Raw genomic sequence first — 14454 nt, forward strand, 5'->3', positions numbered from 1 at the left:
TGCTGTGATGACCCCTGATTTAGATGTCCTTACAGGGGGATTAGACAAATTTATGGAGGGTAATAGTCTATCAACAATTATTAGATGCAACAAAATTGAATCTGCATGTTCAGATTATGGCTGACAACCTGACGAATGGTGCGCGTGTAAAGATGTTGCATTAGTGCAATGCTGTTGCATTAGCCACTTGCCCGAAGTCTGGAGCTTGTGTTCCAGATGAGTGTTGCGCTAACACAAGCATGTTTGCCTCTACACAACAGTTGCTCAACCTGTGGCGTGTCTTATATGTCTTAAAGGGAACTTTTGCGCAAGAGTGTAGTTCCGAAAATCTCTGTTTTTCAGCCCGGCAAGGCAATCTTCTGGTGCTGGCACAAGTGTGATCATTCCGTAAATGCACCATTAGTCAGGATGTCAGCCAGTGTGCCTCTCAGTGGTGTAGCCACCACTGGACAAGGGATGGGGGGACAAATGTCCTTCGGTAGCCAAAGTCAGGGAGGCCATCACACTGCCCCCTCCTCACTCCCCCAGGGCACACTTTTGACCTCCTCCTGCACCCAGCTGGCAAACGAAGCATTATCTGGCTGGAAGTGTGAGGCATGGCCCCTCTCCGGCTCCTTCCCAGCCGGGACTTGGTTTCCTGGCTGTGGAACCGTGGGAAAGGGGCCACATGGGCCCTCTTCTGGCCACGCCCCCTCTGTCAGTGTGTGTATGATGTTGCAGGGGGTGTGGCTGGTGCATGCACAGGCAGTGAGGCTGGTGGTGTTAGTGGTGACCGCTTTCCCCTGGGCCACCAGCAAGGTCTCTCTGCCCCTGGTGCCTCTGAATGTCAGTTGTTGGGGAACCACAATGAGGAAAGGCTGTTGGGCTTTTGTTCATGGAAGAACCTCTCTAGTCACTGTGAGTTGTAGGATCCACTGGGCAAACAACAACAACAACAACAAAAACCTCTTATACAAAAGAGCTCTTCTTGTACCCTGATGACCACCTTGCCACAAACGGGACACGTTCCCCCTCAGCTACCACGTACTCAGATAATTTTGTGAATAGATTGTGACTGGTTGAGCTCTAGGGGTGTGCAAACTGCTTCGACTGGTTCGAGCTCGAACCGGCCCAGCCTTCCAAAAGGGGCGGGGGTGGGTGGGCAGGCCGGGTCTGAGCTCAAGCCGAATCGGGCCTGGTTCAGGTCAAACCAGTTTGGCCTGGTTTGACCAGTTCTGGTGCTTGTAAAGGAGAATCTGGTAAGGATTCTCCTTTACATGCACTGGGGGAACCCTAGGGGTTTTTAAAAGAGTGGGCGGGAAGTTGGGCGGGAGGTTACCTTACCCACTGTGGTGGCGGCACAACTCCTTGGGGGCAGCGGCAGGCTGGCAGCGGCTCCCCTAGGCCCCGCCAGTGCTTCCCCCATCCTCTCGGGCCAGCAGGGGCCTAGTTCGGGCCTCCGTGCAAATGCAGAGGCTATTAGAGTGACCTATGCGCATGTGCAGAAGCCCTGCTGGCCCAAGATGGTGGGGGGGGGGAGCGCCAGCAATGTCTAGGGTGGCTGTTGCCATGGCCGCTGGTAACCTCCCACCTGCCCTTTTAAAACCTCATCGGGTTCTCCTGGTGTTTGTAAATGGGAATCCGGATTCCCCTTTACATGCACTAGAACTGGGGTCAAACTGGTCCCATTTCTAGGCATGAACCGAATCAACGGCCAGTTCATCAGAGCCAGGACATGGACTGGATGGCTTGGCTTGAGTCCGATTCAGACTCAAACGGAATGGTCTGGAGCGGTCCCTTGCACATCCCTATTCCCTGAGCTCGCACGGCAGATGAGAGCAGGAGAAGAGAGCTGGTCTTGTGGTAGCAAGCATGACTTGTCCCCTTAGCTAAGCAGGGTCCACCCTGGTTACATATGGATGGGAGCCTTGATGTGTGAGCACTGCAAGATATTCCCCTCAGGGGATGGAGCTGTTCTGGGAAGAGCAGAAGGTTTCAAGTTCCCTCCGTGGCAGCTTCTCCAAGATAGGGCTGAGAGAGATTCCTGCCTGCAACCTTGGAGAAGCCGCTGCCAGTCTGTGAAGACTATACTGAGCTAGATGGATCAATGGTCTGACTCAGTATATGGCAGCTTCCTGTGTTCCTATGATGTTCCTTGCACATCCCTATCCCTGAGCTCACTAGCACAGCAAATGGACGGAGGAATTTTACCATGACAAGAGGAATGCTTCCCCTTATGCCTGGGATACATGTGATTCATTGTATCCTAATGAGGGTTACAAAACAGGGCAGTTTGAAGTCTTCAATTTATCTCCCACATGCCGGTCTGAAAGCTTTGAGCAACAATCAAGATTCTAATGACGTTGTCTGTGCAATGAGGAGAAAGTTATTTTCATGGGAGCTGAACAGATATTTTGAAATATTTCTGAGTAAACATGCATTAGATTGCTCTACATGTTTCTTATTAATGGGAGTAAAAGAAAATTCCCAGCCATAGGGAGGAGCTTATATCCTAGACTAGTTAAAGTATGATTAAACTATTAAATCATTTAATAATTAAACTATATTTTAAAAATAGTTTTAAAACTATTTTAAAAGTTAACATTATAAAATAGTTTTTTATTTAAAAACTATTTTTAACATTTAGAATAGTTTTAAAACATTTTTAACTACATTTTAAATGTAGTAACATTTTCTACTTCATTTTTTAAAAAGTTTGTAGAATTATTTTTGAATGCAAATACTCCATTTTGGTGTTGATGCAAAGAGTATATATGAAACTGCCAATGTTTCTGTGTTTTTTCAGGATTCAGATCTATAATTTTAAAGCTATGAGAAAACATCACAGTAGAAAATCATGATAGTGAATGCACCATTTAAGAGGAAAAGTGACTCAGGAAATTAAAAACATTATACTATATTATTTTTATTTATTTATTGTTACATTTCTATACCACCTTTCGTTAAAAGACAACCCCAAGGCGGTTTACAAAAGTTAAAAACACACAATAAAAAAGCAATAAAAACATCAAGCTAAAAAATATAAAAACATATAAAAACAGGGATAAAAACAATACAAGTAAAAACACACAGAAGCAGCAGAAAAAATGATTATGTAAAAGCCTGGGTAAAAAGCCAAGTTTTAACAAGCTTTCTAAAAGCCGTGATGGAGTCCGAGGAGCGAATGGCCACTGGGAGAGCATTCCAAAGTCTGGGAGCAGCAACTGAGAAGGCCCTGTCCCGAGTGCACGACAGCCGGGCCTCTCTCATTGTTGGCACCCGGAGCAGGGCCCCCTCAGATGTCCTCATCAAGTGGGCAGCAACCCTTGGGAGCAGGCGGTCCCTCAAATACCCCAGGCTCAAACCATTAAGGGCTTTAAAGATCAAAACCAGCACCTTGAATTGGACCCAGAAACGAATCGGCAGCCAGTGCAGCTCTTTCAAAATGGGGGTGATATGTTCCCAACTGGCAGCTCCGGATAAAACCCTCGCTGCCGCGTTTTGCACTAGCTGCAGTTTCCGGATATTCTTCAAGGGCAGCCCCACGTAGAGCATGTTACAGTAATCCAGCCGCGACGTGACTAAGGCGTGGGTAACCGTGGCCAGATCTACCTTCTCGAGAAAGGGATGCAGCTGGCGCACTAGCCAAAGCCGTGCAAAGGCACCCCTGGCCACCGCCTCCACCTGAGCTTCCAAAAGCAGAGCCGGGTCCAGTAGTACCCCCAAGCTGCGTACTTGCTCCTTCAAGGGGAGTGCAACCCCATCCAGAACTGGTGAAATCTCCTCATCCCGATTGGCTCTCCTACTGACCAACAGTACCTCCGTCTTATCCGGATTCAATCTCAGTTTATTAGCCCACATCCAACCCATCACGGCCTCCAGCCCCCAATTCAGGACATCCACCGCCTCCCTAGGATCAAATGACAAGGAAAGATAGAGTTGAGTGTCATCTGTATATTGCTGACAACTCAGTCCAAGTCCCCGGATGACCTCTCCCAGTGGCTTCATGTAGATGTTAAACAGCATAGGGTACAAGACCGAACCCTGTGGGACCCCACAGGCCAACGGCCACGGGGCCGAGCAGTAGTCCCCCAGCACCACCTTCTGGGCCCTCCCCCCAAGAAAGGACCGGAACCACTGCAACGCAGTGCCTCCTATTCCCATACTCGAGAGGCGACCCAGAAGGATTCCATGGTCGATGGTATCGAACGCCGCTGAGAGGTCCAGCAGAACCAACAGGGACACACTCCCCCTGTCTAGTTCCCGGCGTAGGTCATCCACTAGAGCGACCAAGGCAGTCTCAGTCCCATACCCGGGGCAGAAGCCAGATTGAAAAGGGTCCAGATAATCCATATCATCCAAGACCCTCTGCAGCTGGGATGCCACCACACGCTCCATCACCTTGTCCAAGAAGGGAAGGTTAGACACAGGTCTATAGTTATCCAGGTTGGAGGGATCAAGGGAGGGCTTTTTTAATAGTGGTCTTACCACCGCCTCCTTGAGGCATGATGGCATCCTGCCCTCCCTTAATGAAGCATTAACGATCACCTCCAACCATCTGCCTGTCCCCTCCCTGGCAGCTTTTATTAGCCATGAAGGGCAAGGGTCAAGAGCGCATTATGTGTGTATGTATGTTACTTACCACTTTTCTAGAAACACATCTACCAGATGAAGTCCACAGTGAGATAAAACATAAAACAAGACATCAAATTATAAAGAATTGAAAGCTAACAGGTCTTGTGGGAGCAAGCATGACTTGTCCCCATAGCTAAGCAGGGTCTGCCCTGGTTGCATCTGGCAGACTTGATGTGTGAGCACTGCAAGATATTTCCCTCAGGGGATGAAGCCGCTCTGGGAACAGCAGAAGGTTTCAAGTTCCTTCCCTGGCTTCTCCAAGATAGGGCTGAGAGAGATTCCTGCCTGCAACCTTGGAGAAGCCACTGCCAGTCTGTGAAGACAATACTGAGCTAGATGGACCTATGGTCTGACTCAGTATATGGCAGTTTCTTATGTTCCTAACAACAACAAAAAATTATTCATTTAGGACATTTCTAAATAATCACCTCCAAGAAGCCCAGAGCAGCATACATGGCTATGTTTATCCTCACAATGACCCTGTGAGGTAGGTTAAGCTGAGAGATAGGTTACTGGCCCAGGGTCACCCACACCCCATGAATTTCATGGCTGAATGGGGATTTGAACTTGAATCTCCTCAGTCCCAATCCAGCACTCTAACCACTACACCACACTGACACAAAGGCAGCAGGATAAACCCCCATAAAACCAGCACAAACATTGTCATTTGAAACATTTCCTTTAAAAGCTGGCCTGAAGAAGTAAGCCTTAAGGGCCCATTTAAACTCACAAGTGTGGGGACCCACTGGATCCCCCTAGGGTATAGAGATCCAGAGATGCAGCATCACTAGCGGTACTCTTTCCTTGGTCCCTGCAAATCAGATCAGTCTCTGCAATAGCCTAAGAGGCAGAGCCTGAGATGAAAATCTAAGCACCCAGGCAGATATATTTGGATGTGAAACATGTTTTAAGAGATGCCATATAAACGCCCACATTTTGAAGAGCAACAGTCTCCAAGTGAGACCGTCTGAGAGTAGGAGTGGAACCACCGCAAAACAGTGCCTCCTGCTCCCATCCCCATTTGGAGCTCCAGAAGGATACTATGGTCGATAGTATCGAAAGCCACCCAAGAGATCCAAAAGGACCAACAGAGTCACACTTCCTCCGTCAATACCCCATTGGAGATCATCCATCAGGCCAACCAAGGCAGTCTCCACCCCATAGCCCGCGCGAAAGCCAGTTTGAAATGGGTCTAGATAATCAGTTTCTTCCAAGATTGTCTGGAGGTGGGAGGCCACCAACCTCTCGATTACTTTGCCCTACCACGGAAGGTTGGAGACAGGCCTGTAGTTGCTTAACTCTGAGGGATCCAAGGCAGGATCTTCAGAAGAGGTCGAATAATTGCCTCCTTAAGATAGTTAGGCATCCTGCCCTCCATCAGCGAAGCATTTATTATATCTACCAGTCCTTCTACAACAAGAAGAATTAAAAGAAAGCACAGAAAAACTACCTGTGCATGTCTACTGATCTAAATTGAGCTATGAATGTCAAATGCTGTAGATCACTGGTTCTCAACCTATGGCCCGTAGGTCACTGGTGGTCCATGAAGATACTGCAAGTGGTCCACAGGGGAAGGGGAGACATAAGAGAGAAGTTTTTTTAAAAGAGATTTTTGAAAACAGAGTTTCAGGGTTTTTTATGGCAGTTTCTCCCCACAATATAGTGAGATATGATTTGGCCATCGAAGTGCCGCCAAGTTTAGGTTTCACCTGCCAAATTACAGTGGCGCAACCAGAATCACAGCAGCAGAATGCGACATCATCAAAGCATTTTAGAGCTGGAAGGGGACCCTAGAGATCTTTTAGTCCAACCCACTGGTTTGTGTGCGGATTTCAGTTAGAAAGTTCTTACAGTTAGAAAATTCCTCTGAATCTGAATCTTGTCACTGAAATAACAATTTTGCAAAACTGCTATTTAAAAATAGGCATGTTTCCGTATTCCAAGCTAATTCCATCTTTGCGTTTCATCAGGTGTCTTTGGCACAGATAAATACTATTGCAGGTATGCCCCCTGGTGGCAGGAAGGATCTACAGCAGTGGTTTCCAAACTTTTTCCTTTGCACAGACCACTAAATTGTCATTGAAAGCTTTTGTGGACCACTTATATATCAAGGGGTTTTAAAAACACAGCTATTTCTAATAATTTGTTATGCTCACTCACAAACATATTGCACTCATCACAGTACATTTACTTGCAATAAGCCTACCAGTCGGAAAAAGATAGACACTTGCCTAATGAGAAGCCTGGTGTTGATGGTGATGATGATGATGATGATGATGATGATGATGATGATGATGATGATGACATTATCTTCCCCACTTCCCCCATGGACCCCCTGCAGCACCTTCACAGACCACCAGTGGTCTACAAACCAAAGGCTGAGAACCAGTAATGTGCAGAATTTGACATACATAGCTCAATTAAGATCAGTTGACAAGCAGGGATGGTTTTTTCTGTGCTTTCTTTTGTCTTTAAGTCTTCTACTTCATGCTGTAGAATGCCTGGTAGATATAATAAATGCTTCCCTGAGGGAGGACAGGATGTCTTCCTGTCTTGAGGAGGAAATTATTAGACCTCTTCTGAAGAAACCTACCTTGGATCCCTCAGAGTTGAGCAACTACAGGCCTGTCTCCAACCTTCCATGGCTGGGCAAGGTAATTGAGAGGGTGATGGTTTCTCAGCTCCAGACAGTCTTGGAGAAAACTTATTATCTAGACCCATTTCAGACTAGTTTTTGGGCTATGGGATGGAAACTGCCTTGGCCAGCCTGATGAATTATCTCCAACGGGTATTTGACGAAGTGTGACTCTGTTGCTCCTTTTGGATCTCTTGGAGGCTTTCAATACCATCGACCATAGTATCCTTCTGGAGAGTTTGAGGGGGTTGGGGGTGAGAGGCACTGCTTTGCAGTGATTCCGCTTCTACCTTTCAGGCAGATTCTAGATGGTGTCCCTTGCAGACTGCTGCTCTTCAAAAGGTGAACTTTTATATGGCATCCACCATACTGTCTCCAATGCTCTTTAACACCTACATGAAACCACTGGGCGAGATCATCAGGAGATTTGGTGCAGGGTGTTATCAGTATGCTGATTATACCCAAATCTATTTCTCCCTATCAACTTCACCAGGAGAAGGCATAACCTCCCTAGCCCACCTTTATAACCTGCCATAGCTTGGGACCTGGGAACCTGAAGGAGCATGCACTTTCATCTGCACAGGCATTGAGATGATCTTCAGAGCCTCTCCTCCAGGTGAGGGCACAAGGTGAAGTGTCTTCTTGGTTGTGGAGCCTTGCCTTTGGAATTTTCTCCCACAAAGAAAATTGTGGATTTTTCTCCCACATTTCGCACACAAGGAGCATTACCCAATCTCTGGAGGGCTCGCTCGAGTCCTTCAGCGGTCATTCCCAGCCACCGTTGGCTGGCTGGGTGCTTTTATTTCCCTTCCTCTCCCTCCAGCAAGGGAGAGAAAGGGGAATAAATGCATCTTCAAAGGGCTCGCACGGCCTTTCCATGACTCCACCCCTGGTACAACCTGTATCATGCCTCATTTATTTTAAAGGGAATTTTTGCACAAAGGTGCTATAGTGCAACGGTGCACATACGCAAATCACTGGGTTTTAGCACAACTATGCAATCTTTTATTGCTTCATAACTTTGTTATGCAAGTTCTTCATTAGTCAGGATCTCAGCCATCTCTCTCTCTCTCTATTTCTCATAGGCATACCTGTTGCTAATCCCATGTGTGGCAGCTCTTGCGTGAGTTCGCGAGCAGCGCCCTGATAGCGGTGGGGACAGGCAGCTGGCGGTAGGCGGTGAGGGAAAATGTTGCTGGAGGGTGGCGAGAGAAAACAGACTGGGAGGGGGAGATCGGACTGGGGCTGAAGGGAGGGGAGAGAACGGACTGGGGCTGAAAGGAGTGGGGAAGAATGGACTGGGGCTCAAGACAAAATGAAGATGGGGGGAGAGGGACCGGGAGAACTAGGGGCACAAATGCTCTGCGCCAGATCAGCTAGTTGTCTTTAATAGGCGGATCTCCCTTGCATGTTGGCCCTCGTGTACAATGTTAACTTCTCCATGACTGCAGCTTTCATCAGGGGATACGCTTGCAGGAAAACTTGCTAAATACAATCTTAGATTCTGGACTAATTTCTACTAAAGGAATTTCTTGCTCTTTTTTTTTAAAAAAAACAATGTAATCCCTTTCTTAGACTTCGGCTTTTCATGATGAATTCCACCCCTCTGTGTATTGCCATCTTAAACCTAAAACATTCAAGTTTATTGCACTCTGCCAAAAATGTTATTACAGCAGCTTTATGTTTCAAAGGCAGTTTAATTCCTTTCTTCTCAGTGACCTTTGGTGGGGCATTTACCATTATTTTTAAGCAGATTTTTTCTTTCTTTAGCTTGCTCTCTGGGTATTGTCAGCTTCTGAAATGAAGCTTTCAGTGGTTCTAGCATATTTTTGAAGAACAGAGAGAGACCTTTCCAGAGTCCTAATTAGTTACACCCTCCTTGTTACAATCAATAAAGTTCCAAACACTCAGCCCACTACGCCAATCCTCTTCTCTGCATGCACAACCCAACGGTATATTGTTATGTGCATAAAACAAGTTTATTTCTGGGATCAATTCAAAGTTTCAGTTTTTAAAGTTGCAAAAAGCTTGGGACTCAGGTATCTAATGCGCCACTTGCTCTCACATGAAAATGCCCACCAGGAGCAGGTTTTCCTGCAAGTTTGAAATTGCCTTTAAAAAATGACTTAAAAAGTGGATTTTTAAAATCCCGGATATAAAACAGGCTATGCTCTAATGCGTAATTTAAAAACCCAAATCGTGTGTGAAGTGCTCCCTGATAACATCCAGATGTTATGCTTCTAGCAATTATGCAGACGTGCAAGCATTTCCCATATCGGCAATCCAAACTGAAGTTCAAGATTATTCCTCAGTTTCCTAAAGGGCAGTTAGCCAAAAATGACTTCCCTTGGTGGATTATGTTGGTAAGACTGAGAAAAATTCAGATGAACTGAGAATGCTCTGGCCTTTTGCTATATATAGAAGATAGAATTGCTATTTTTAAGTTGATTATTTGTAAAAGAATGGTAGCAGTCAGTATTCTCTTGGGCATGTAGAGTAAAGATAATACGAATAAACATAATGAGAAAGGAGATGTAGCGAAGGAGTTAAACAATGAGGGGTTGCCAAAGGGAGGAGGTGGATTTGCTGCCACCTAGAATCCTAAGGCCAGCTAATGGCACAGCGGGGAAATGACTTGACTAACAAGCCAGAGGTTGATGGTTTGAATCCCCGCTGGTATGTTTCCCAGACTATGGGAAACACCTATATCGGGCAGCAGTGATATAGGAAGATGCTGAAAAGCATCATCTCATACTGCGGGGGAGGAGGCAATGGTCAACCCCTCCTGTATTCTACCAAAGACAACCACAGGGCTCTGTGGGTGCCAGGAGTTGACACCAACTCAACGGCACACTTCACCTTACCTAGAATTCTAAACTGAAGATTGGGGGGCTTTCCCGAAAAGCATGTTAAATCTCTGAAGGACCCTATCCTATGGACCCTTCCTTGCAATCACATCCCACTGACTTGCATCCTAGTAAATATTCATAGAATTGGGCTGCACTGGGGAATGGATACAGTGGTAGAAAAAAACCCAAACCAGCTGTACTTCTTACATAGGATCTAGCTGGATTCTAACTATATTCCAGACAAGTCACAGACGTAATCCATGAGTTCAGGCCCACATGTTTTGGTCACTAGAACTACCTCTGGGTATGACTGCTCATGGTGATTTTTGGCAATGTGTAGTCCCATGGACACTTTCCAGATTACCTGCAACAACTGCAGTAAAATGCTTTGACTTGGCAGGACCGTATTCACAATGATCCCCAGAAATGAAAAATACAGCAACCTTTTTGTGACACACATACGACGCATATAACGTACGACATGAATAACATACGCATATATTTTTTGCAATGCATATAACATACGATGTTATAGCACTAAATCACAGTGATTGAATAGGAAACGAGGCATCCGGGATGTGAATGGCACCCTCCTGATAGTGTAGGGACTGGGGTGTCACAACACAGGAAGTACAGAAGCACACTTAGCAGATACGTAGTGACACTGTTGTAGGGTATAATCTGGAAAGCCCCCTGGATATGGAAAAGAGGTGATGGCATTGTTGCACTTACAGCTTTTTCTGTATGATCGCCCCCCAAAAGATTAGAGTAAAATTGCAGCCAGAGTAGGGTCAGCATTTGGGTCAGGGTTAGGCTAACGATGAGCAAATTGCTGTACTCTCTCCATGAGTGGACTTTGGAGGACCTTCCTGCCAATTTTCATTTCCATGCCTCTGACAACATTGATAGGCTTTTATAGTTGTGTTTGTGTTTTTAAAACCTTTGAAAGTTTCTAAAACACCATTGCAAGCTTGATGGTCAGGACAATAAAAGCATGATAACAGGCTGAATGCTGAATGTATTGCAAGACGTACTGCAGAAGAGGGCAACCAAGAAGATGAGGGGCCTAGAGCACCTTTCTTATGCGGCACGCCCACGACACTTGGGGGTTTTTAATTTAGAAAAAAGACGACTGAGGAGGAGACATTATAGAGGTCTATAAAATCATGCATGGTGTGGAAAGAGTGGATAGAGAGAATCCACCCCCACATAACAGTAGAACCGGGGGTCATCTAATGAAACTGATTGCCAAGAAATTTAGGACCAACAAAAGGCAGTACTTTTTCACACAACACATAATCAACTTGTGGAATTCTCTGCCACAGGATGTGGTGACTGCCAGCAGCCTGGATGGCTTTAAGAGGGGTTTAGATAAATGTGTGGAGGACAGGTCTATCAATTTATTTATTTATATATTTGTCATATTTTATACCGTACATCTAGCTGTACTAGAGATGTACATTTTATATGTACATCTCTAGGGGGTGTACAAGATTTAAAACATTAAAAATCCACACAGATTAAAATACACAAAACACAATAAAAACAAAAAGTATAAAACAGTTATTCAAACAAATTATTAAAATTATTACAATTAATTCTAATTAAAAGCTTGTGAGAACAGGGGAGTCTTGAGGGTCTCCCTGAAAACAAACAGAGAAGGAGATGCTCTCATTTCAGCAGGGAGCATATTCCAAAGTCCTGGGGCAGCCACAGAGAACGCCTGGTCCTGGGTTGCCACCAAACGAGCCAGTGGCAACTGTAACCAGACCTCTCCAGAAGATCGTGACCGGCAGCAGGGTTCATGACAAAGGAGGCCCTCTCTTAAACAGCCTGGACCCAAGCCATTAAGGGCTTTATAGGTAATAACCAGCACTTTGTATTTCACCTGGAAACATATTGACAGCCAGTGCAGTTCTTTCAAAACCGGTGTTATATGGTCGCTTTGTGTTGTCCCAGAGATCAATCTGGCTGCAGCATTCTGTACCAATTTTAGTTTCTGGACTACATACAAAGGCAGCCCCATGTAGAGTGCATTACAGTAGTGAAGTCTGGAGGTTACCAGCATATGTACCACTGTTTTAAGGTCATTTACCTCTAGAAATGGACATAGCTGACGTATCAGCTGAAGCTGATAAAAAGCGCTCCTGGCCACTGCCTCAACCTGAGAAACCAGGGAGAGCTTTGGTTCCAGGAACACTCCCAAGCTATGTACCTGATCTTTCTGGGGGAGTGTAACCCATCCAGAACAGGCAGATCTAAACCATCTCTTGGGTCCCAACCCCGCTCCCCCGTCAGTACCTTAATCTTATTCGAATTCAGTTTGTTATCCCTCATCCAGCCCATTACTGCCTCCGGGCAGGCATTTAGGGAAGATATGCCATTTCCTGATGAGGTCGACATGGAGAAGTAAATCTGGGTGTCACCAGCATATTGATAACACCCTGCATCAAACCTCCCAGAGGCATATCTAGGGAAAATAGCACCTAGGGCAAGCACTGAAATTGTGCCCCTTGTCCAAGCATCTGACACCCATCTTTCAGATAACTTTACCATAATATCAGCTGAAAAATACAAGTCAAGCTCGTTAATCTTTTAATATTTCAAAAACTATTTAGCAGTGGACGTAGCCAGACCTAAAAATGCTGGAAAACTACAAATTTCAGTATGCTGGGGCTCATGAAATACCCAAATACTATGTGGAGGTGTACTTGGGAAACTAAACAGAAGTGCCTGTCTAATTCTCTACTATGCATTGTAGCATCACTATTACGTAAGTTTTAAAAATAAATGGAGAATTTGACTTTTCCAAGATACTCTGAAAATAATTAAAGGATATTCAGAGTAAACTGTGTCACTGCTTGGAATATATTCTAGTATTTCATAAAGACAGTTAAAATGAGAGAAAGAGAGCAAGAAACTCCCAGTGGGTCTTAATACTAAGGATTTCACACTGATTCAAAGACAAACGCACCATTAACAGCCATATTATTAAGACATCACATATAACTCACTTATCACAAGAAGCAAAGTAAGAGTAAATGAATACAATCCTAGTTCATATGCTTCAGCTCAGTATTCACAAGCCCTGATTCTCTGTACATAGTTCCAAAGTAAATATGTGTACAGTGACTTATATTATATTGATTTTTTTTAACCTGTAGCCCCTTCAAGAGGTTTTCTAAAGGCTGTGGAGGGGTCTGCAAAGGTTCCCCCTTCTCACGCTGGCCTCTAGGGCCTCACAGGGACCATTTGAGCATGTGTCATGACCATTTTTTAAAATATTTTTTTAAAAAATAAATAAATGGGTGCTCAAAACAAAATGGTCACTGCGCATGCTCAAATGGCCCCTGTGAGGCCTGGCCTGGCCTAGGGCCTCACAGAGTCCATTTGAGCATGTGCCATTTTGTTTTTAGTGGCCATTTTTTAGATTTTTTAAATTTTAGAAAATGGCGCCCCCCTTCAAGTGGTGCCCGGGGCACGTGTCCTGCCTGCCCTACCCTAGATACACCCCTGAAGACACGGTCCAGCCAACATTAGTCACTTTTTAAAGTCTACTGCTTTCAGTGGGAGTAAGTGGAGCATGTGGTTTCGGTTGCCAGTGAAACAAATGAGGCTGACATGCATTTAATTTGGGCTGGTTCATGCCTAAAGTATTTAAGGGGTTTCGTCTACTTTCGTCCTGGTCCTGTGTTTAGTAGAAGGCTGAGGAACACATGTACAGGGAACACACATACAGGAAATGGGTTGGAGACAGTCCCACCCCCTGTCTGTCACTCAACTGCCCACCCCCGCACTTCCCGTTTGCTGCAGCATTCATCTGAAGAGACAAACTCTGCAGGTGTGCTTGTGCCCATTTCCATGACTGGGAGACTGGGGCACATTAGCCTCCAGATAATGGGAACAAGCTCAATCACGCCTATGACCTTTGTCTCTTCAGGTGAATGTGGTGATAAGTGTGAAGGGTGGGGGTTGGAGGCTGAGTGACAGGGTGGGAGGGGCAAGATTTCTGAGCTGCTTGCCCCACTGCAAGGGTGTCCAGTGGGCATTCTGTGAGTGCCCTAAATAGGGCTTCTGTCTTGGGCAGAATTTAGCAGAAACAACATGGGTTTGGAACATGAGGGATGGCCCATTCATGAGGCAAGGTGAGGCAATTGCTTCAGGCGGCAATTATTGGGGTACCAACAAGGGGGCAAGATGGCCTCTTCTAACACCATCAGAGAAAGCTCTTGGGGGCCGATCTAACCCCTGCAAGCTTTGCACAGAGAGCCTCTCCTCACACTCCTTGCAGAACTTGTAAGAAGCACACGGAGAGGAGAGGCGATGGCTGGCAACTTTCCTGTCTCCCCCGCGCCA

This window comes from Hemicordylus capensis, chromosome 4 (genome assembly GCF_027244095.1).
Source record: "Hemicordylus capensis ecotype Gifberg chromosome 4, rHemCap1.1.pri, whole genome shotgun sequence".
NCBI lineage: Eukaryota > Metazoa > Chordata > Lepidosauria > Squamata > Cordylidae > Hemicordylus > Hemicordylus capensis.